General features: G+C 53.2%; 1 pseudogene; it reads right to left on the reverse strand.

Moving 5' to 3' along the window:
- Positions 1–6239: 6239 nt before the first annotated feature.
- LOC131562645 (serine/threonine-protein kinase PAK 3-like) lies at positions 6240–13028 on the reverse strand (annotated as a pseudogene).
- Between the last annotated feature and the right edge of the window lie 7933 nt (positions 13029–20961).

Below are 20961 nucleotides of genomic sequence, written 5' to 3' on the forward strand. Positions count from 1 at the left end.
CTAGGGATGCCCAAGACAGCGAATGCCTGAAGCAGATGCTTCTGGACATCCACTGCCTTCTCTCCTGTGTGGGCAGAGGCATAGATAGCCCTGGAGAAAGTGTCCACTGAGACATGGATGTAACACAGTCGACCAAAAGATGGTACATGTGTTATGTCCATCTGCCACACCTCGCAGCTTGCCAAACCTCGGGGGTTAGCCCCCGAGGTCACAGTGGGCATTTGGTCCTTTTGGCACTGGGGACATGTGGCCACTATCGCCTTAGCCTGGTCCTGCGTAAGATTGAACTGCCGAACCAGGCCAGGCGCATTCTGATGGAAGAGCTGGTGGCTGATTTTAGCCTGGCTGAACATGTCTGGGAGAGGGCCCTGCATCACGGCAGCTGCGGCCAGGGAATCAGCTTGATGGTTGCCCTCCGCTATGAACCCAGGCAGCTCAGTATGCGACCTAACACGTATAACATAAAAGGGATGCTCGTGGTGGGAGACCAATTCCACGAGCTTATTAAGTAATTCAAACAATCTCTTGTTGGACACTTCTTGAAGAACTGCTTGTTCAGCCCGAGACACTACACCCGCGACATACGCAGAATCTGTGACCAGATTAAAAGGTTCAGGGAATCTCTGAAATGCCCTGACGACTGCGTCTAACTCAGCAATCTGTGGAGAACCCTCCACAATAGCAACATCAGCCTCCCACTGCTGAGTCTGAGGATCCTTCCAAGTCATTACTGACTTGTGGGATGCTCCAGACTCGTCCGTGAAAACTGTCATGGCATCTAGTGGCTCCCTGCTTTGGACCTTTCTCAGAGATAATTTAAACTCCGAATTAAACAATTTGTGGGCCAGCCGATCTACTGCGATGCGCCCAGTGTAGCTATCGAGTGCAAACTGTAGATATTCATTAGTTTGCAGCAGTTCTTCAAAGGTCCTTAATTTAAGTTGGCCCAATTCCAATTTAATTGGGATATGTATGCATGAAAAATCGCATCCTGCCAACTCCCTGATCCTCGATCTTGCCTTGAGGATCAGTTCGGCTACCAACTCTTGTGGCCTTGTCATTCTTTTGGACCGATGATGACTGAGGAACACCCACTCTATTATTAAGAGGGGGTCACCCAGCCCTTGGTCCCTTACCTCGATGTCCCATTGGTGAATGATGCCATGGAGGTGTGGCAACTTTCCCAGTATTATGAACTTAAAGGGCAGGCCCGGGCGATACCGGTGGGCCTGCCTGGCCGAAATGGCCTTTTGGATTTTCTCCAAGGCTACCCGTGCCTCTGGGGTGAGAGCCCTAGGGGAACTAAGCCCCTCTCCCCCTTTCAACAAACTGAAAAGGGGGGCTAGATCTTCGGTCGAAATGCCCAGCCAGGGTCTCACCCAATTTAAAGACCCACACAGTTGGTGAACATCCACTAGGGTCTGGACTTTTGTCCTAATAGCCAATTTTTGCGGAACAATGGTCCGCTTGGTGATTTCAAGGCCCAGGTATTTCCAAGGTGGCATCCGCTGAATCTTATCCTACTGGAGCTCGAACCCTGCAGCAACCAACGCATTGGTTGTCAGGTCCAGCACATGGGCAAGCAGACTGTGGTCGGGTGCACACACGAGGATGTCATCCATGCAATGATGAATGATGACAACATCCCCGAGGGCTGTACGTATTGGAGACAGCAGCGAAGCGACATACCATTGGCAGATCACAGGGCTGTTCTTCATGCCCTGTGGTAGTACCCGCCAATGATAGCGCTTGGCTGGGGACTCACGGTTGATGGACGGAACCGTGAATGCGAAAGGCGGGGCATCGTCAGGGTGAAGAGGAATTTGAAAAAAACAATCCTTTATATCTATCACTGCCAGATCCCAATTTCGGGGGAGCATTGCTGGGGAGGGCATCCCTGGCTGGAGAGACCCCATATCTACAATTTTATCAATAATTTGGCGAAGGTCGGTCAGGAGCCGCCACTTATCTTTATTGGGCTTCTTGATAACAAAAACTGGAGAATTCCAGGGAGACATTGTCTCCACAATGTTGCCCTTAAGTAGCTGCTCCTGAACGAGCTCGTTGAGTGCCTTCAATTTTTGTTTATTAAGTGGCCACTGCAAGACCTGTACTGGTTCATCAGTCAGCCAATCCAGCTTCCAGGTCTGGCGCTCTTCAGTGGCCACTGCCTGAAAAACCTGAGGAGCCTTCGGAAGGTAAATTTTGGCTCCCCACTGGGCTAGTAGGTCTCTCCCCCAGAGAGGCTCGGTGTAATCTAATACGAACTGGGCATACAGAAGCCAATTGCCCATCTGGCCCCGTAATTTGGAAAACGCTCCTTGATTGTTTGGCCAATTGAAGCCCTCCAACACCCTGAATCATGCCGGCAGCGTTTGCAAGCCCCAATGTGACGGCCACTCCTGAGAGGGAATGATCGTCACATCTGCCCCCGTGTCCAATAGACCCCTCACGATCTTCCGGTCCCCGCCCAACGAAAGCTGACAAGTCAGGCGGGGCTTCTCCCTCCCCACTACCTGCGCCCAGGCCACCGTCGGAGGCGATGATTGCTCCGGAGTCTTCTTCCAATGATCTTTCCCTGGAACTGGAATGGCCTGGGCGATAACCTGTCCTTTGGGGAGGAAGAGCGGAGGTCGGACACAGTACAGCCCTACCGCGAAACGGTCCCGGTCGGTAGTTACCAAACCCGGGATGATGTAAATGTCTCGCGGCGTGTGCTTCGTGTCTCCGACGACGGTCCACCTCCAACGTCCTAATTTCCTCCAGTGACCCGGATGTTGGAGGTCGACAGACACCAGCTGTAAATCACTATTAGGAAGATGTATGTCTCTAGTGAGCTGCAGCCTGTAAGGAGAAGCAGAGGACATGGTGTTAAGAGCAGGTGTGGGCTGAATACCACAGGTGTGTGTCACGTCTGGTGAAAGGTAAGACAAATCCGGCAAAGCATAAGGCGGCTCTCCTTTATCTCCCTCCTCCCCGCTGGATGTTATTTGTCCCGCTGCACTTATATCCTCGCGCAGGGAGGGGCTGCGCTCTTGGTCTAGTTTTTTTGCTTCTTATTTTCCTCCCTTTCCCGCTTCTTACGGTATTCTAGGTAGTCCAGTCACATCGGGCACTGGGGCATCCAGTGCCCGGTCTTACCGCAAAGATGGCAGGGGTGGGTGGCCGTTGATCTCCTGCCGGACCCTGGTGTTGGGGGTCCAGCAACGGGGGCAGCTTCCAGCTCAAGGAAGTCCGGCTCGGGGCATTCTACAAAAGCCACTGATGACCTCTTAGGTCGCAATGTTAAGGCGACCTGGCCAACCACAGCCTCTATCATGGCCTCTACCGTGGGCCGGGGACTTCGAGGGAGTGTTTTGATTGCCCTTCGACACTCCGAGTTGGCGTTACTATATGCCATTCTTTGGAGCGTCTTCTCCCTGTCCTCGTCCCCGGTCGCCTGCGCCTCCACATATCGGTAGAGGCGCCCGATAAAAGCCATGTAAGGCTCTTGTGCCCCTTGCCAAACCTCCTCGTCCTCCCACTGGGAGGTTACCACCTGCAGCTTGTAAAAAGCCCGCTCGGCTGCCCTGGTGGTCTCCACAAGCTGCGGCGGGAATAGAGCCTTTGCTTGTACTGCCCCCTCTGCCCATTGTCCCTCGCCCAACAGATGTTCCAGAGAAACCACCAGCCCATCCGCATCATGAGATGTTGAAGGACTCCCCCAGAGAAATGGGAGAGCCTCCAAGATCTCCCTCCTCCATTCCGCCACCCAGACCCGGAACTCCATGGGCCTAGTAAGGCTGGAGAAGAGGGCCCTCAGGTCTGCAGGCACCAGATCTCCCCGCGCAAGGGCATTGCGGAGCATCCCCCGGACGTACTCAGGCTCCCGGGAGTAGTCCTTCTGCGCTTTGCACAGTTCTTTGATCTGGGCCTGTGCCAGTGGCACCCATTGGGCCTGAGAGCTCCTCTCCCCGCTGAGGTGGTAGGTGACCGGAGCGGCTTCCAATAAAGGCGCCTGCTCCGGCTTCCGGTCATCCACTCCCCCCCTCCCGGAACACAAAGCGTGGGAACCGGAAGGGGGAGCGTGGGAACCGGAACTGGAGGAGGTTGAGGCGGGGTCTGGCAGTGAGGCGGGGTGAGGGAATGGGCGCGGCACACCACCCCTCTCCGCCTCCTTGGTGGGGTTTGGAGGCGGAGCAGAATACAAAGGCAGAGTGGGGGAGGAGTCAACGAGGGGCAGAACTGGGGGAGGAATCTGGGGAGGAGCCGAAGGAGGAGCAGAGGGTGGAGAAATGGGTGGGACGGAGGGCGGATACAAAGGAGGGACACCCGAAAAAGGGGTTGGATCAAGGGGAAGGAAGGGGTTGGCGTCAGGGAGGAAAGGGTTAGGAGAGGAAGAAGGAGCCCTGGCGGGAACGGCCGCATGGCCGCCGCCATCTTGGGCTCCAAGGGAGCCATTTTGAGAATCTTCAACAAACCGTACAACCTTGGGATTTAAAACTGGGGACTTGGGTACTGGGGCAGAGGGTGAGGGAAGAGAAGGAGCCTGGCCAGGGCTCCTCGAAGGGGGAGGCTGAGCAGGTCGAGGGGGAGCAGGGGCAGGATGGACCCCCTGCCTCTGGTCGGCCCTTAAGATCCCCCTCGAGGGCTCCTGCCTACGGGATACGGGTAAGGTTTGAGGGGCAAGGGCAACAGAACGAGGGGAACGAGGGGATAAACTAGAACCAGCGGGATCTTTCTTAAGCTCCCCAAACGCATGGAGTGCCGCATGCACTCTGTGCGCCCAATAAGCCACAGTGGCCAACTTCGCCTCCCCGGAATTTATGGCCTCGTCTAATTTTGCTGTAACAGCTGCCCAATATCATGGCACACTGCGCGAGGGCGTTCGCGGCCCTATGTCCGGCTAGCAGAAGGGGGTGAGAATGGCCAACGCCCCTACGCATCGGAGGCCAGCCCCCCTTAGCGTCTTGGCCTTGGGCTGGGCTGGATCTCGGAATCGGACTACTTGCGCTTGAGAGGACGAATAAGGAGGCGACCACTTGCTAGGGGTATCACGTCGGTTTATTGGAGAATCCCACAGCAGAGGGCAACCAACAGATGGTAGAACCCCCAGCAAATGGCACCGAACAGGGGAAGCAACAAGGTTTTAAAGGGAAGGGGTGGAGAAGGGAGGGAAACCTGGCAAACCAATCCGTGAATAGGTAGGGAGGTACACAACATAACTGACATGAGGATATAGCCAATAAATGTAAAGCAGAGGAGGGGCCCCGGGACACCAGCCAACCACAACCCCCAGAGAGAAGAAGTTTCTCGAAGCCTGGGAGGAGTGGGGGGTGATTGACAGGGCCCAGGGAGGAGGGAAGACTTACTTACAAGGCAAAGCCTGGGAGGGGAAATTACATAACATAAGAGATTGGCAGTGGAGGGGAAGGGGTATCCATGGTAACTTAACTGTCAGGTCCACAGTGGCGGGAAAACTGTGTAGGGAGGAACCATTTAACACAGAACAAAGGGGGAGCATACATAAAATAGGGGAGAAAACTGGAGAACTTAAAAACACATCACAACAACCTAAACTGAGCAAATATGAAAACTGTCACATTTCCTATCTATGGCACAGCTCCTCTTAATACTCGGGGGATGGCTGAAGCTCTGCCTCAAGATGACACATCCCCTTTTCACAGAATCACAGAATTACAGAAATTCTAGGCTGGAAGAGACCTGTAAGATCAACGAGTCCAACCCATGTTCTAACACCTTAACTAGATCATGGCACCAAGTGCCACATCCAGTCTTTTTTTAAAGTGTTTGAGGGATGATGACTCCACCACCTCCCTGGGTAGATGATTCCAGTATTTGACCACTCTTTCTGTAAAATACTTCCTCCTCAATTCTAGCTTGCATCTCCCTTGGCGCAGCTTGAGACTGTGTCCTCTTGTTCTGTCTGTTGTTGCCCGGAGAAAGAGACTGACCCCCAGCTCACCACAGCCACCCTTCAGGAAGTTGAAGAGGGTTATAAGGTCACCCCTGAGTCTCCTTTTCTCCAGGCTGAACAACCCCAGCTCCCTCAGTCGTTCTTCATACGGCTTGTGTTCCAAGCCCCTCACCAGCCTCGTTGCTCTCCTTTGGACACACTCAAGCATCTCAACGTCCCTCCTAAAATGAGGGGCCCAGAACTGGACACAATACTCCAGGTGAGGCCTCACCAGTGCTGAGTCCCTCCTCTCGGCTGGCGGGGCATAAGGGCCTCCTCAGGCTCAGGTGTCTCCTCTCCAGTCTTCCTGCACTTGCTTGGCTGAAATGATCAGAGCAGCCAGGCTGGAGGCAGGATTGCCTGAGGTCACAAAGGGATGTTGCCCAGAGGATAAAGAACAAAGAAAGGAACTCTTACTTTCCAGGATCCCACCCTCACGGGCTCAAGCAGGATTCCCTGGCTACCAGGAAGACACACAAAGAGCACCGAGGGCAGCGTGTCTCCCTGCGCCTTCCTGTCCTGGGAGCTGTCTGTGCCACGTGGCCCACACTCCTCCTCATCCCTTCATGCAGGTGTCCTCAGCTGATAGGGCTTTTTGCCCCTTTGCTTTTTCTTACCTGCAGGAGTTCCTGGGCAGAGCAGCGCCTGTCCTTGTCTGCCTGCAGGCAGCAGCGGAGGAAGTCGTGCAGGAGAGCTGAGTGGTGCCTGGGCTTCTGCAGTTTTGGGGGCCCGTTCCTTTCTATCAGTTCATAAACCTACAGCAAAAGGATGCAAGAGGACACTGCACCTGCTCCTTTGCTAGCCACATCAGCTGTCTCCACACAGAGCCCTCTTGCTAAGCTGCACCTTACCCTGAGACGGGCTTCCCCCTCGTAAGGAGCTTCCCCTTCCACCATTTCCAGCCCCATGATCCTCAGGGACCAGATGTCTACTTTGGGGCCATAGGCTTCTCCTCTCACCACCTCCGGTGCCATCCAGCTGGGAGTGCTGACGCTGGAGCTGCGCTTGTTGGGCTCAGGGCTGAGCTGAGCACAGAGGCCAAAGTCACCTGAGGACAAAAACAAAGTCTGTCAAAGCCAGCTACCACTGGCAAAGCGGCCAAAACCATTGCCCACTCCAAGCCTGACCAGGCCATGCTGAATCGAGCTGAAAAAGCAGCTCAGCTCTCCTTTCACATGCCTGGAGCCAGGCAAACAGGGCATTGGCCACTTCCAAAACACCCTCACCATTCATGCACTGGCCAAGCGGCACTTCTGCCCAAGTGGCACTCACCAAAATGCAAGCACATGGCATGTGCTGGAAATGCTGCAGCCCAGCAGGGATACCCACCCAACTTGACAGATCCATCCATGCCCACAAGGACGTTGTTGCTTTTGATGTGTCTGTGGATGACTTGGCGGGAATGAAGGAAATGCAGTCCTTGCAGGCACTGAGAGAGAAAAAGGAGGGAGGGAAAGTTAACGTGCACGATCTGATTTCATCCCACCAGAAAGGAAAGAGCTCGATGGGATTGACGGCTTTCTCAGGCAACTGTGAGCGAGGGCGCAGCATCATGGTGCTGTCACCAAGAAGAGCTTGCTGCTTCAACACTCTTGGAAGTTTTTTCTCGATTTCCAAGCAAAGGCATCTGGGCTTCCAAAAGTTCCACCGGCCTTTGGTAGGAAGCGCGTCACCTTTGGCTGGGAGGCAGCATGGCAAAAATTTTTGGGGAAGCCTAGTGGCAGCAGAGGAGGAAGCAGCACCTTAGAGCTGTTCCAGAATCCATCGCCATCGGGGCTGCAATGCTATCCTTTGAAGCTAACGCCAGCTCCTCTCCCTTAGCTTGAAATTCTGCCACCTGCATGCTGCCTTCCAGTGGCAAGGAATGTAGGACAGAGAGACAGGCTCCAGGAAAACATTGCCAGGCAAAGCTGAGAAGAGGAAGCAAGTGAAACCAAGTGAGTGAGCGAGCACCAGTGCCTCAGGACAGACAGGATGGAAGAGTGCAAGAACAGAGCCTGAGGAGTGCAGGGACAGTGGCAGGCAGTTCACTTCCCATGCTCTTTCTTCTCCTGTGTGTCATGACAGCAGCAGCAGCAGCAAAGGAAAGGTGAGAGCAAGAAATCTCGGCTCTCCTTAACCTCCAGCTGGCAAGCGGCATCCTGGGCAGGCTCGGGGAAGCACAAGTGGGATCCCTCACCTCCTGATAGACAGTGCCTATCTGTCCTTCCTCCAGGTACACTGCCCCGAGCACATCAAACAAGGTGCCACCATCCATGAACTCCATGGCCAGCCAAAGCTCTGCATCCATCAGGTAGCTGAAAGAAGAAAACCACAGCATGGAGAGACAGCAATGGGCACAGCCTCAGTCACCCCAGAGCCTGCTCTCCAAGCTACGTGTGCCACAAGAGGTTATTGAACACCAGCTCCACCTCCTCCCACGCTCTGGAGACCAGCAGAGAAATCATCACCAGCTCCCTTCTCTGCCGGTGACCAAAGGGCATAGTCTCTTGGGGCTTGCACTAGCTAAAGATACATTGACACGAGAATACGCCAATCCGTCTAAGTAGGCAACGATATTGGGACTCCTGTTGTCCCTCATGGCCAGGATTTCATTGGCAGCCAGCTCCTCAGACATCCCCTCCTCAAGTGACATGATCTTGATTGCCACCTGAAATGACCTTGGCCACCATTCCCTTGAGAAGACGCACCCTGCTCAAGATCACAAGGAGCACGGAGCGAGTGCTGGTGCAATGAGGCAGCGGGCAGGGCCAAAGTGCCTTGTCACTAGACAGAAGAGCTTAGCAGAAGCACCAAAGGCCATCCCAAATGCATTCTGCCCCCTGAGCCTAGACTGCACTTTAGAGGAACATCCTCTGCTGCAGACATGGACCTGCCAGCCAAACCTCCAGGGAGAGCTCACAGCAGTGGGGAAAGTGCTCCAGAGCTGCAACATGGCATGGGGCTGTTGGCACTTTACCTGTTGTCCGCTGCTGGTGTCAAGGGCTCTATAAACAGCTCCAAATCCCCTGGAAAGACAAAAGCAGATGAAAGAGCCCTTTAGCCCTTGGCACTGGAATCAAGCCTAGGCAGCAGATCTCCCCAGGCTGCCTGCACGCCTTCCTTAGAAAATGCCTGGCTGCGGCGTCTCTTCGGCCAACAGCACGTCAGCCCACGAGCCCTCTGCCTTGCGGGGCAGGCTGCCCAAGGGAACACTAAGATGCAGCATGAAGACCAAGGGCCGCTGGAAACCTCCAAGGCTCAGCCAGGTCATTTCCAAACCTAAGGGGAACTCTCCTCCTTGTGCGGGTGTGTATGCATGTGTGTGTCAAAAAAGTGAGAAAAATTAAAGTCAGAAGACTGTCCTTGACAATCTGACCTTTCTTGAATGGCAAGGTGCTCTTTCAGGCCAGAAAGCTGCAGGGGTAGGGGATTTCCCATGTCCTTCTCCTCATTGCTGAAAGCAAGACAATGCCAGCATCAACTTGTCTTTGATGAGGCCTTCAGATTGCTTGGACCAAGCAGTCCAGGCAGGCAACAGGAGGTCAAGCCAGAGCCTGACCATGATTGGAGCTTGCCTGACTTCACGCTTGATATTGCACCAGCCAAAGACCTGGCTCACACTTTTGTAAAAGGAGCCGACGCCACGCTTACCCTCATCCCAGTTCTTCAAATGCCACATATTTGCTCGTTGCCTGGCCCACACTCACAATGCTCCCTGAAAGACAAAAGCAGTGCAGGGCGCTCACTCGCACACAGAGACGCTGCTGCCCAGAGCCTCCCAAAGGCAGCCCCGCTGCCGGCAGCTCTGGACCCTTTGCGGTCTCTTGGCTTCTAGCTGCTGAGACCAGCAAGTGGGAGGGCCATCTTCTCCACCTTGCATCAGGTGGCCTTTCCAAGAAGGCCTTGATTTCCTTCAAGCACTGCATCCCATGCCATAAGCCCAAATGAGGAGCCCTTAAGAAGGGGGCCCTAAGAGGTCACCAAGGGCCTTTGCAGCCTCTGCAGGTACACCCACCATCACTGGCAGGTCCACTGCCAGGGGCACAAAGTGTCTGAGCCGGAGAAGGAGTAAGAACAGGAGCCCGAAAACAGCTGGGGCCAGAGAGCTCCCTGGGGCCTAGTCACTTGCTAGGTGCCAGCCTTCTGCTCAAGCAGAAACAATCTCTGCTTTTGTCTTTGGCACAGAAGGCAGCCCAGGCAGAGCCAAGCCAGGTCCAGCCACCCTCACAGGCAGCAGGAACTCCCTGAGCGCTGCCGCACTGCCTCAAAGCACAACAGGTTCTGCAGAGAGGCCTAAATTCCTCTGAGACCGAGGGGCAGCTTCTGGCACAGCCTACACCCAGACACGCACACAACACACTGCTCTGGCAGACAAGAAATGCACCCGCTCCTCCCTGTTCAGGCTCTGCTCCTGCCTCATCTCGGGCTGCTGGGCTGCGCTGCTGCTGTCAGTGCCAGCAGCGGGGGGCGAGCTGGCTGCTGCAGGCCATGCTGCTCCAGCGGCACCAGGTTGAATTGCAGAGCCTGTGTTGAGCTGGGACAAGGAAGGATTGCCTGTCAGAAGCATGGCTGACACACATGCCCCGTGGAGCGCACAGCCAAAACAAGGCCTTGGCAATGTACTGTTAGCCACCGCCAGGCCTCTCCAGCTGGGGCGTTTCCCATGTCCCCTTCTCAAAGGCAACTCTGGGAAAAGCCCAAAGGCTGCTTGGATCCAGCCTCTCACGGCCACCTGCATGCTCCATGTTTGCAGATTTTCTGCAAGACACTGGCAACAAGGTAGCGATGGGGCTGCCAAGATCCAGAAAGAGATCAGAGCAGGGCCCTAGAGCCTCATTGCTTTCCTCCCCCTGTCTTTCCCTGGCCAATGAAATCAGCCCGGAGCTGGCATGCAATGGTCTGCTCAGAAGCCCACAGCATGTCCCTTCTCTGATGTGTTTCATGGATTTCCCCTCTCCGTGGCAGCCTTTGGGGAGCGGCCCTTCGGAGACGCCTTCCAGCCCTGCCCAGACCCACCTGCCCTTTACAATGTAGGGCTGCCAAGGATTCTCCTCTTCAAACTCTGCTCTGAGCGGCTGGAAGTGAAGCACAGCCTGAAGCTAATTAGTCCATGGACACAGCAGGTCCCTTCCAGGGGCCAGTGTCTCCCAGGTCCCCTGCAAGGCTGTCAACTGCGTCTTTGGGCCGCTCCGTCTGCTGACCACAGGCAGCCTGCACTGACAATGGGCACAAGGGGCTGACTCCTACACTGAGAATCATTGAATGCTGCCTCCTGTCTGATGCCAAGAGACATTCTCGGGCCCTCTCAGCATGCCAGCTTAAATGTCCAACTTCAGAACCCATTGGCCAGGGCTGCCTGGCTTGCCTGAAGCAGCACTACGTCACAGTAGGCACACAGCCGCCAGCATATTCAGCCACCAGCAACAAGGGCTGCTCCAAAACTGGAAGCCTGGCCCTGCACCAAAGGCAGTGGCAAGTTCAGCTGCCACTTACTGGCTCTGCACATTCAGGCTGTGGAGGGACAGCAGCTGGAGGCTTGATGTTCCTTTGCTCCTCTTCAGCCTCTTCCTCAATGACAGAGGCAGCCAGAGGAGCTTCTGACCCTGCTGTTGAGCCCTGCAGACAGACAGAAGTGAGAGAGATGGGCAAAAGCCAATCCCTTAGGAGCTGCTTTCTATTGAGCTGGGAAAGGACCCAGAAGAAGGGGAAATCATAGACTTTGATCCAAGTGGGAGTCTGAGGCATGAAAACCCGAGGAAGTTGGCTGAATGAGGTGCTACTCCATCTTGCTGTGCATTTGAGCTTCCCTGCTGCCTAGAAGCAGCAAGATGCCTTGGAGATGTCCCATTTGCCTTTCATCTCTTGAAAGGCTCTTCACTGGAAAATCAGCAAACAGCCAGTGCTCCCTTTGCTGCTGCTGATGCCACCGGGCAGTTGGCCTTTCTTTCAGCCTCCCACACTGGCACTCCACACTCAACTGCCGCACAATTCTCACACGCCAGCAATGTCACAGCTTCCTTTGCCACTCACCAAAGGACAGGCTTGCCTCCATCCGCGTGTCAGGTGACCTGGAGCAAGCAAGGGAAAAGGAACCAGAGGCCCTTAGAAAAGTGCCTGTGCTGGCCACTCGCACAGCACAAGGCAGTCCCAACACAGAGCATTTCCCTTTCCCAACATGCCTGCAGGAGCAACAGCTCTTTCCCACAGCAAGCAAGAGAACAACAAGGGCGCTATAGTAGGCTCTGTCTACATTTGGGCCTCTTTTGCCAAGAGAGAAATAGAAACACGGTGGCGGAAATGCCCCTTGCTCTTCAACACTCTGAGGTTCTGTTGTGCCCACCAGCTCAAGCAACATTTTCCTCTTCTCTTTCCTGCATTTTAGATAGATATTCTTTTAAATGGCATGCCCTAATTGCCATCCCTTGGCTGAAGATGATAGCCCAGCAAAGCTTCCACAAAGGGCCCCTTCCCTGTGGCAGCTCCCTGCTGAAGCAGCCCAGGAACAGCTGCTGGACTCAGCAGCAAACCCTCCCTGCATTGGACTTTGTGCTGCATGGCCAAGGGAATTGCAGTCTTGGCACAGCATCAAAGGGTCAAGTCACGCAGCCAAGGCCTCTAAGGGGCAGAATTTGGAGCGAAAGGTGCTTTTCTTTGCTCCTGGAGAGAACCACAGAGTTGCTAGAAGTACTTCTGAGGATCTCCCTGCAGAGTCTGCAATTTGCAGCTTCCCTTGCCTGAGGCAGCAAGCGGAGGAAATGACAGACTCCGCTGCCGCGAACTCTCTTGGGGAGGGAAGGCAGGCGCTGCAGGTGGCACGGCAAATACTCTGCACCTGCCACCCAGTATACAGATGCCGCCTTTTTAGCTGATGCTGCTGGCAGGACATTGACCAAAGTGGCGGCATCTTCATGGCCATTTTGTTCCCAAATAAACTGGGTCACTGGTGCGGCATCAAGAGCAGAGTGAAGCAAAAGGCGGGTGATGCCAGCCCCAGGAGAAACCTTTACTTATGAGTCAGCTGGGTCAGGTAGTAGCCAGAATAGACAAGAAAAAAGACCATGCAAACCACAGCACAGACCTGCCTGATCATTTTGGCAGCGCTGTGTGGGTTTGCACACTGAATGCCACCCAAGGGAAAGCCCAGACTCCTCTTGGGGTGCAGGCCATCTGCTGAGAACTCCTTGAGCACAAGGATCCTCCTGCAGGGAGCGAGCAGAAGAGCTGCTCTGGACAAGCAGGCCTTGCGCGCACCGGGACAACGCTGTGCTGCCAGCACTGTGATGTGGCACCGCTGCCTTGACCTCACAATAGCAGCTGCTCTGTGGCTTTCTTGTGCCCAGCAAGCCAACCTTCTGTACAGCTGATGCCACAGAAAAGCCTGGCAAGTTCTCCTCACTCATAAAGCAGCAGAAAATGTCCTCCCAGTCCATAAGGCAGTGCTCAAGGCATCCCAGGGGAACTCAGAAAATGCACCAAGCCAAGCGACATCCAAGGAATCCAAGCAAACATGCCCTTTGGTCCCAAAAGCTTTGCCTGAAAGCAAGGCTGCTTCTTCTAGGTGGCATCGAAGCTGGTTCTGAAAAGTCTCACTTCTTCAATGTCATTTAGGGGGAAAAAGAAGCAAAGATAATAAATTTCCAGGAGTATTTTAGGCTGCAGTCTCTTCTTGAACACGTGGGTGCATGCTGTCCTTTGTTCTGACTTGCTTTGGAGGCTGCCCTCCCTTTGCGTCAGGGACAGGCTGGCTTAGGTCTTGACGCAGAGCTCCTGTGGTCCTGCTTGCTATTTCTCTGGCAACTGAAAGTCTCAGAACATCCCAAAGAGACGTGCGCTGATTCTTGGACTGCCACACTTTCGTTGTGTCAGAGCTCTGGCAGCAGCCTGCAGCTCGCTGCTCTGCAATGGCCTGCAGGTGTCGATCCCAAAGGAGGCCCCTTTGCAACAGTCCAAAGCTGCAGTGGGACAGATGTTTGCCCAAGCTCCATGCTCCCTGTAAGATTCCCTCCAGAAATCTGGATAGCTGCATCCCAGTACAAATGAGATGCCGTCACTCCCTTCTCTGTCAAAATCTTGAGGCAGACCCAGGAGGCCTCTTGAAAGTAGAACAAAATCCTGGGTGGGAGGGGGAATGAAGTGCATGCAACTCCTCTGCAAATCAGCTCTGTTCACCCATGGAATCATGAGCCTTGGCTTAGCTTTCTTTTGTGGTGACTGAGCACAGACATGTCATCTGATATTCCACAGGACCGTGTCTTTGAGGAGCTTTAGAATGGGCCCATCAGACTTTGGATTTATAGGATTGGATTGCATTTCCGCCATGTGGAAGATCTGAAGAGCACATGTGAGTAGGAAGAAGGTTTGCCTTACCATCCCAGGACATGTCAGCTACTTTTTATTTTAAGGAGATTTTTCACAAGTAGTGGTGACTTGAAGACATCCCTGGATTTGATTGCCCATTCTGAGTCACAGTATTGCAGGTTGACTTTTTAACCCAACACTTTCAAAACCAGGGATTACCCAAATGGTTTTTCTCAAACTTCTACAAATTTACCTCTGCTTTGTGAGCAAAGTTTCCTTATGGCTTTTTAATCAACTCACAGATCTTCTAATTTCCCCTACTTTGGCTTAAAGTACTAAAGCACCTCTTTTTGAAATGCAGCTAAAATGCAACTGTTGCTACTTTGTGTATCTTTTCTTCCATGAGATGGAAATAGTCAGTTGTGCTCTGCTTTATAGCATATTTCATAATTGTAGGACTGAAAACAGACCACAGGAACTTCTCCCAGCATTAGAAAGTATGTAGAATAGCATTATAAAGATGCTCTGGCAATATTCATTTTATGCTTTATATGTAACTTTATTGAATTTATACTTCAGAGTAAATGTTACCTTGCAGGATTTCAGCTCAATTGTAGGAATTGATTTCCAGCAGTCTAATTTTCCTGTAAGACTGGACAGGGAAACTAATAATTTAGGAAAATGAATTTTCCACATACATGTGCAGTACTGTCATGTCCGCCTTATTCTTGAAATGGCTCCATCTCGTTGACTGAGCCCACAAGAAACTTAGTTTTTCTTGAAAAGAAAGTAATCTGGTCCGTTAAATTACAAAATGGCATCTGAAACACCTCTCCAAAGTACTATGTACTTCTAGGACCAACAACTCCACGGTAGATCCCTGCTGTGGATGCATCCCTCAGAATTAAAATCAAGCATCCTTGGGAATCTCGAGTTTGATTCAGAGATATCATGGTCAAAAGTCACACCTTAAAACACAGCTCCCATCAGTTTCAAAATAAAATAAAATTCTTCCATATATGTGCAATTCAAAGATGAGGAGGAAGGGAGGGAATGTACTGGAGGTTTCTGAGAGGAGGAAAAAAATATTATAAAACTACTCATCCTTGCTCATTATTGCACCTGAGTGAACTCCTTGCTGGTCAATTATTAGAGTTAAATTACAAAATGATCAGCAACTCTATTAAAGTTTAAAGGTTTAACTTAAGAGTTATGTTCCCTCCTTCCCATACCACTGCTCTGGGGATGGGGCACATTGTCACTCATTTCTAATGGAGTAGAGGAATATATTACTTCAAGTGGATTCTGTCCAAGAACACAATGTGAGCTATTCTAAGTAGTAAGTAAAGTTGCAAGAACTGAGAAATTTGTCAGAACCCTATTTTTCCATTGCTTTTTCATTCTTGGTCCATAAATTCCTTTGACAAGCCAGATTGTACCTGGGACTAAATGTTCAAGTACACTCAGGTTTCAGTATGTCCAGCTCTCTCAGTTGCTAAGGGTTGGACATTTATACATTTACTGAGACCCCTGATGCTGAAACCAGCCTCATTTCATCTCCTCCTGTCCTGGCTGATCTCCCCTCTTTCCTCTTCCACCCACTGGCTTTTCTCTCCTCCCAGCCCCCTGTGAATAGCCTGGCTCTGTTCTCCATCCCCTCCTTGCTGGCACTGCCAGGCTGGCATGAGGAGCCCCTCAGCCTTCCCTGCTCCAGGCTGGACCAGCCCAGCTCCCTCAGCCTCTGCTCACAGCCCAAAGGCTCCAGCCCCACCTTGGAGGCCCTTCCCAGACCCTGCTCCAGCTGCCAGACATCTTTCCTGCCCTGGGCAATCCAAACCAGGCCACAGTGACCTGGATAATCCCCGTCCTTGATGTCCTGGTCACACAGCCCTGGCCCCTTGTCCCCTGTCAGGCTCTGGGATGGATCCTGTGGAACATCCTTTGGTGGAGGCTGTGGCTCCAGGTGGGCTGGGGGGATCCTGGGGGACAGGGACCCTGCTGGGCATGAACAGCATTGGACTTATTGGGAGAAACTGTGAGGGGGAGCTGGGGCAGAGTGACCAACCCAGTGACCTGACACAGCCCTGCTGGGATGCCACACAGCCCCTCTGTGATGTCACAGCCCAGTCTTTAATGTCACTCAGCTGGTCTCTGATGTCACACCAGAGTCTGTGATGTCATAGTCTGCCATGTGATGTCACAGCTGGATCTCTGATGTCACAGATATGGCCCATGATGTCATAGCTGCTCAATGACCTCAGATACCCCACTCTGTGATGTCACAGTCCACTCTGTGATGTCATGTTACCAGATAAATTGTCTCAACCAGCTGAGCTCACACCTGGTTCTCCACAGCCCCAGGCCTGTGGAAACCACACAATGCCCATTGTGTGAGAAGGGGAACTGGAAGTTCACCAGCCTCAGTGTCCTGCCAGCTCAGCCCGGCTCACTGGAACATTGGGATCCACAACCACCAGGGACCAGCAGAGAGAACCCCAGGACAGAGGAACGCATGGGTAAAGGGGGAGGGGGGGGGGGAAATATGTTAATGATTTTGGGGAAATGATTATCACATGTGTGAAAAAGAATAGAAAATCACCAAATTTGCAGACGACACCAAGCTGGGTGTGAGTGTGGATCTGCTGCAGGAGGGCTCTGCACAGGGCCCTGGACAGACTGGATCCAGGGCCCAAATCCAACAAGGTGAGGTTTAACAAGTCCAAGTGCCAGGTCCTGCACTTTGTTCACAACAACCCCTGCAGCACTACAGGCTGGGGACAGAGTGGCTGGAGAGCAGCCAGGCAGAAAGGGACCTGCAGGCACTGATGGACAGCAGGCTGGGCATGAGCCAGCAGTGTGCCCAGGTGGTGAAGAAGGCCAATGGCTCCTGGCCTGGATCAGGAATGGTGTGGCCAGCAGGAGCAGGGCAGGGATTCTTCCCCTGTGCTCAGCACTGCTTGGGCAGCACCCTGAATGCTGTTTGCAGTTCTGGGGCCCCAATTTAGGAAGGACATGGAGGGGCTGGAGCGTGTCCAGAGAAGGGCAACAAGGCTGGGGAGGGAGCACAAGAGTTTTGAGGAGCAGCTGAGGCAGCTGGGGTTGCTTATCCTGGAGGAGGCTGAGGAGACAAGGCAGTGTCAAGGCACAGGTTGGACTTGATGATCTCCAAGGCCTTTTCCAACCTTGCTGATTCTGTGATTCTCTGGAACACCCTTGGAGCAGTTGCAGGAGGAGCCCTGGGCCTCCTCTTCAGGAGCTCCAGCAGCCCAGGTCCCTCAGCTTCTCCTGCCAGCCCCAAAGCCCATCCTGTCAGTCCCGCAGAGCCTCTGCAGCTCCTCCTCACTGCCCAGAACAGGGAGCCCCAGAGCCAGACACAGCAGCCCAGATGTGCCCCCCTGGCCTGGGGTGCCTCTGGCAAGGGAGCAGCACCAGGCACTGCAGGAGCCTGCAGACAATTCCTGCAACACTTGTAGGATGATCCTGCTGCCCAAGGGACGTTCCCATGGTGCCAAGTCAGGAACTGCAATGGGGAGTGGGGCCAGAGAGGGAAGGGCAAACAGGGATGGGCTGTGTGCAGAGGAGGGAACAGGGGTGGGCAATGGGAAGACATTTGTATCAGGAAGAGGAAAGAAAGCAAAGGTGGAGCCAAGGAAATGCTCTGGGCAGTGTGGGGGTGGCTGCCAGGCAGCCCTGGCTCTGAGCAATAGCATCTGCAGTGGGGCAGGAAACTCCCAGCTGATGGGAACAAACTATCTTGCTGACTGCAGAGGCCAGGACAAAGCTGAGTGGTTTCCCTGCTGTCCCCCAGCCCTTGCTGGCCCCAGGGGCTGATGGCATTTGTGCTCCCTCAGGTTCATGTCCCCACACCAACAGCATGGGGGTGCTCCAGCCTGCAGTGTGCAATGCAAACAGGGGCTGCTGAGCCAGTGCTGCCGTGTCTGTGCCTGCAAGGATGGGGCACCTGTGTGAGCTGGGGCAGAGGCCAGGGCTGCAGAGGGAGGATGTTGTTGGCAGCTCCATCAGGACGCTCTGGGACGCTGCCCTGGGCTGTGCAGCGCACTGGGGATGGATCAGCCCCTGCTCTGCTGCTCCTTCCCATCTCCCCCTGGGCCCTTGCAGAGCACCAGCTGTTGCTGCCCTCAGCTGCCACGGCATCCCTCAGGACAATGTGGTGCCAGGACTGCTCCAGGTACAATTGCAGTGACACTCCTTGGTGCCACCAGGTGCCATGGCAACGGCCATGGGGGACCATTCCTTGGTTAGGTGCCATGGCAACCAATGCCTGGCCCTGTTGTGATGGTTGGTGGCCATGGAAAGCTGCCCTGGGCCCTTGCTCAGGGCTGGTGTCAGTGCGCAGAGCCAGAGGGGATCCCTTGCTGGGGGCTGTGCCATGGCCACCTGCCCTGTGCCGCGCTGGCCGCTCTGGCACCAGGAACCAGCAGCCACCGGCACTGCCAGGGCCAAAGGCCAGGTCAGCCAGACAGAAAGGGGCAGGGCTGGGCACTGTTTCCATGGCAACCGGCACTGGGGGGACACCTGGGTCACCTGGCCTGGCAGTTGCCATGGAAACCCCTGGCAGGGACTGAGGGCACAGCCCCTGGCACTGAGACACTGCTGGGCCGGGTGCTGAGCACAGGGCTGAGCACGCAGAGATGGTTTTGTTCTTGCTGAGCTGCAGCACAGCCAAGGCCTGTCCTGCCCCTCGTCCAGCCACGCTGGGGAGGGGCTGGGGCTGCGGGGGAGCTGGGCAGGGGACACAGCCAGGACAGGGGACCCCAACTGACCCCGGGCATATCCCAGACCAGAGCACATCATGCTCAGGGTATGAAGGGGGGAACAAGGAGGAAGGGGGGAATTTTGGAGGGAGGGCTTTTGCCTTCCCAGGGAACACTTAGGCAGAGGGGGCCCTGTTTCTCCAGTGGGCAGGGTCACTACCAAAGACACAGACACCAACTTAAGGAATTCTGTCATTTATATCATGCACAGCTGCCAAGAATTACAAAAGGATAAGCTCAGCAAAGCACATCATCATTAGCAAAGAATTACAAAAGAAGCTCAGCAATCCATCATAACCCATCATTACATTTTGATGACCAATCCCTTTGTGAAACACTAGAGGTGTTTGTGGCAGATAAAGATTCTGGCTGACTATCAAGGTACACCTTACAGACATCAGTAGTACTTTAGTGACACTGTTCTTCATTCTTTTTTCTCAATCTCATTCAAATTAGGAACAAGAATTCTGTTGTGCATGGAGCTGGCACCTTTTTAATTCCAGAATAATGCCCCCAGGCCCTTTGCTGTTCAGCTTTCCCATGCTGTCTGTGGCTAACAAGGCTTGGGGGAGCCCTCTCCCCTCTGGCTGGAAGGGGCCGGGTCCCAGTCCCTGAGGGGCACCCAGGCTCCTGGATGGAATTCCTGTGCAAGTCCCTCAGTGTCACAGCAGCCTTCACATGGAGCCCCGTGGATCAGAGCATTTCCCAAAGCGGCCCTGGGGCAAACAGGGAGATCTGGCCTGGCAGGATGTGTAAAACAATATCCTGGCAGATCTACTTGTTCTCACACAGAATCCTTGGCTGCAGGGACACATTCCCATTGTTCCTGTCCAGGTTCCAGGACTCAGAGTTATCTTTCCTAGCAGCTGCTCCTTCAGCTGCCTTGGGAGGGCCTTTTGGCCTCGGGACCCACACTCTCCACAAACAGTGGTGGCTGGAGGTGGATCTCCTGTTTTCACAATTGTTCTTAAAATTGCAAGATCAATAATTGTGCTACCTGTCATGGGGTTGAATAATCCAATCTTGTTCACTATTATTTAACAGAATTACTGTAATTTCTCCTGGATATTCTGCATCAGTTCCTCCTGCCATGACAGGAACACTTTGCAAGGCCAAGCTCCAAGGGAGCAGTTACCAAAGCAAAGTGTCCTGGAGGAATCTGAATTCCTATTTCAGAACTGACAGCTCTCATTGGCTTTGAATTTATCCTAATGAATTCCAATGCATGAAGGCCCAGCCCTGCAGCCTCTGGGCTGGCCCTGCCAGGGGCCATCACAGCCAGAACAATTTCCCAGGCAGCCCAAGTCTCACTGCCCATGGCTGGATTTGCAAATTGGGGGCAGCCGTGCACAGCCAGGGGCGTTTCCATTTCCCCAGTGGGCCATTGTAAGGGCATGGAGCACATCTGGGAGATGGGTTCTCCATGGGCAAAGGTTCCCATCTCCTCATCTTTCCAAATGCTCTTTTTTAAGAACTCCTTCACCCTTTTAACCAATCCTGCAGCTTGTGCATAGTCTGGTACATGAAAAACCCTGCAGGCAAAATCACTGTATTTTTCACAGGAACAGACAAAGGACTCTGCATCACAGTATCAGCAAATCCTGTAAAAATAGCCAATTTCCTCCCTTTCTCCCTTTTTCATTGTATACAATCTCACAAAGTTGACCACTGACACTAGGGTCCTGGCCAATCCTGTTCTGTAGGGTATTTAGTGTTACATCCCTGAGCAGCCAAAGATACCAAATTAGTATTTTCAGCAATATTTCACATTATTATTATTATTTTGTATGTACATATTGATATAGAAATATATATAGACATATATATAAATCTATAAACATAAGTATGAAGGTCTTATTATACTTTAAACATGTATATAGTTATTTATTATATTGAAATTTCACTTGCACAAGTGCATCTGAGCTCAACATTAAAACCTTCTTCTGTTGC

This window comes from Ammospiza caudacuta, chromosome 11 (assembly GCF_027887145.1).
Source record: "Ammospiza caudacuta isolate bAmmCau1 chromosome 11, bAmmCau1.pri, whole genome shotgun sequence".
NCBI classification, from domain to species: domain Eukaryota; kingdom Metazoa; phylum Chordata; class Aves; order Passeriformes; family Passerellidae; genus Ammospiza; species Ammospiza caudacuta.